Raw genomic sequence first — 3983 nt, forward strand, 5'->3', positions numbered from 1 at the left:
TGCTGAAAATAGTCATCATCTCTAATATGCTGCTCTAATATATTCTGACTGCCTTAATCTCCACAGTATAGATTAAACCAATCAGGAATTAATATCACTGCAATATATCTCAAAGAATGATGAATGTTATCACTTTTATAAGATTTCAAATAATATGGTAGCTACTAGCATGTCAGTTGACTTGCTATCTAAGATTAGAAAACTTTGATTTTTCACTTGGAACCATGTCTTCAACTACCCTCCCTGTGTTTTGCAAAACTCTCCATTTTTGAGGAAAGGCAAGTACATTTGTCCATTAATCAATATGTAGCTCTCCCCTCGCTATTATATTTAGCATTATAGCAGGCACCTCATGGTTATTCAAACACAGTAAGGTACAGTCCCTGTCTTGGGACTCTTTCAGTTTGTCTAGTGAACCAGTGCAAGAAATACACATGGAAAACACAATCAACACGGTAGGCTGGGCTAACTCTTATTGGATATTCTTCATGCACGAGGTTCTGTTCTAAGGACTCTATGTAAATTAACTCATATACTACTCAGTAGTTCCATGAAGGAAGCCATCAATCCCTGTGTGACGCCATCACTTCATATGTACAACTAATATCAAGTGAGGATCCACAAAATAGAGTGAAGTAAGTCAGAAAGAGAAAAATAAATACTGCATGCTAACACGTATATATATTTTAAAAGTAATCTTATACCTCAATAGGTTAGGAAGCCCTGCTACAGACAATGAGAAGACACAAGAATGAATGATTGCCTTATGGATAGTTAGAGAAGGCTTTTTGGAGGTAATGAATTAATCTGGACTTTTCAAGGCCTTGGACTGGGTCAGAAACAATAAAGAGTTTGGCTTTGGACTCAAGTCTACTACTGCTATCTGTGATCCAGCACTTCTTTGCTAGTGTTGACAGAACATGACATCAGAAGGTGGTGACATGACATTGAAGGTGTACCTTTTCCTTGGGTGGATGAAGGGAAGGGAGAAAGGAGGAGGAAGAGGGGAAGGGTGTCAGGCTAGACGCCATCCTGCCATCTGGAGAGAGAGATGCTAAGCCCGAGTGATAAGCAGAGAGCTAAGCTAAGCGTGGGTGACTTAAGCCTGAGTGTGCTCTCCCGGGAGGCCAGCAGAAGTAGTAAGCATGTCCTGAAGGGAGAGACTTGTATCTGAAGGTGTTGCGTGATTGGACCTTTAGCTTTGTGACATTGGGGAAGCTCTTTCACTTCTCTGAGCTTCCATTTCCTCATCTATGCGATGGAGAAAAGATATATTTAGTGGGCTTGTTACACCAACCAAATGAGAAAGCAATTAATATGTTTGGGATATGATAGCCATTAGATAGATGTTAGTTTTCTTCCTTTCCCTAGGAAGATACAGCCCAGTCCCATTTCACTTTCGTTTGTATTAGTGTAGTATGAAAGAGCCTAGAAAGAGGCTGTTTCACTTTCACATCTAGAAGTCAAGAGTGGGAAAGAAAAAGTTTACTGTGTGAACCAGAACAGATATTAGCTATATTCAACCCACATTTACTGAGCGTCCAGTGTGCCATCATTTTGCTAGGAAGATTTTATTTATCATCCCTAGTGTATTATTAACATGTACATCCCATTTTCTCCTATTTGAAGTAATTCTGGCGTACCCCTCCCCCCATGATTTTACCTCAGAGAGTCTGTGAGAGACTGTTCCCAACCCCCAAAACACCTTTCACGTGGGCACAGATTCAGTAATCTGTATGTTATCATAGCTGTTGTTACCCAAGGTATTGGTGCCTGAAGGAACTAAGTAGATAACCCTGTTCCTAACATTTGCTGCCTAAGAAAATTTTGCTTTGCATGTCAGTAAGCCTTATTTTCTTTATTTAAAAGGCCAAATGACCATCAGAAGGAATTGCTCCTTGGGATTCTGCAGCCTGCCTAATTTCCAAATAAACTTTTCTTGAGTTCTGTAAGATGAAAACACTTTCTCTCTGTGCTTGAGCCTCGTGCATTGCCCTTTGCTGAAGCTGTTTCCCCAGCAAATTGCTATGGTTGGTCTCTCAAGCCCGAGGGAAGAAAAAGGTTTTATAATGAAAATGCTGACACGTTCTTATCTACAGCAGTATGAGTAGGGATGCTATGATCTCATTTATTGTAGAAACCGGATGCCTGTTTTGGCTGAAGGGAGATCAGGCATCCTCCAGAGCTCTGGGGTTTTGAGTCTTTATCTTGAAAAGTTTGCAGTGAAAAAAATATATATAACTGTAGAGAAATAGGAAACCAGGGCTATACAAACTGCTCCTTGTTCTTCCGGTAAAGTAGTAAGCTGAATTCCAATAAAGTTCTCGGATGAAGGTGGTCTGAGGGTTTGAGACTGGAAGTGGAGACTATGTATTTGCTTGCTGCATGCCAGACTTACTCTCTGTAATGGTTTTATCTGACTATTTAGAAAGAAACTTTAACCTTGATCTTATTCATACTTTAAAATAATGGTCATCACTATTATATGGATAGCATTCTGAAATGAGTTATCTTTTATCCCTCCATACAACAGCTCTATGAAGTAGATAATTTATAGAGGAGGAAACTGAAGCACATTGAGTTTAAAATCTTTTCACTAGGAATGTTCAAGTATCTGGCTGAAGACTTTTTTCCCAAGATATTATTCAGGTGATAAAATAACTTGTTGGACTGGAGATCCTTTTAATCTCTTTCATATTCATACTTCGTAAATGACACTATGTCTTGCCCAGAGTCACAAAGTATGTAGTGGTGGCACTGGGGTTTAAGCTCAAGTTTCTGATCGCAAGCCCAGGGAAAGACTCTCTTTTCTTTGTTTGTCCCTCCCTGAGCATTTCCTAAGGACTGACCATGCTTCCAAAGCATTCAACCAAGAAATTTCTGGTATCCCGCCAAGAACAGAGGGCAGAACTGGTGTTTGTCCATAACGCTCATTTATGTGATCAAGATGCGTACGTGTTACCTATATTGAATCTTGAAGGGCTGAGGGTGTACGGTACATGGATTCAGCAGATGTGTACCAAATGAAGAAAATTGCATTGGTGCCATGAAGACAGGGAAACTTTTCAGATAGTAAGGACAGAAGTAGAGTTGAATGACTTCGATATATTGATCCTTACTTCCTGTGATTCTTCACCTCTTGTACTTAGCCCCTAGCCTGGAGATACAATGTCTTTTGTGCTCCTGGAATAGATAGAAGTGAGGGTATGTAGTTAGGCCAGATGAAGGTATTGCTGGTTTTCTCTTTCACTTTTTTATTTCCCACTCTTAAAAGTCCAGGGCTGGGATATTACCTTCCTACTTCCAGTCAAATCAGTTTCATCCGTAGTTCCATTTTCAGTTATTTATACTTTTAGTATTAAGCCAAGAAACTCAACAAGTATTTGCATGTGTCAAAGCCCTGCCACTTCTGTCACAGGGATTTCTGGATGCAATCATATCCTTGAAAGAAGAAAATCTTCATCTCTGTGTAAAGATGGTCTAGGGGATAGCCTTTTTGAGTTCTAAGGAAGCAAAGAAAGATGGCTTATAAAATTGATTTCAGATGAACCAGCTTTCTGTGAACAAAAGCAGAGTCTGTGCTTGCTTGCATGATCGTATTTGTAGGCTTAGCTAATTTTCACATGTTGTCGGACCCACATGCATAGTTTTTGTTCCATTCATATGGATTCAGGAAGATAATTCCTGAATTTTCTAACCAAAAAAGGGCAACCCCACATGTTTTATTTTACTCTAACACTGCTAAGGTGTTCTGAATTTTAAATGAGAACTTGGCATTGGCATGTAAGTCTTCTTTATATACATCTTTAGAGAAGAGATCTGTCTGGCAAACCTTAGGTTTCTTTTGCAGGTGTCAGTTAATGTGTCCTCTTTACATTTAATTGATGATGTTTTATTTCACTTCGTTTCTCTTTGAAACAGTTTAGGAAAACTGTGCAGTAACTTCAATTTCAATGCAACTGAATTTTAGCAAATGAGGAGAT

This window comes from Phocoena phocoena, chromosome 8 (genome assembly GCF_963924675.1).
Source record: "Phocoena phocoena chromosome 8, mPhoPho1.1, whole genome shotgun sequence".
In the NCBI taxonomy this organism is placed as follows: domain Eukaryota; kingdom Metazoa; phylum Chordata; class Mammalia; order Artiodactyla; family Phocoenidae; genus Phocoena; species Phocoena phocoena.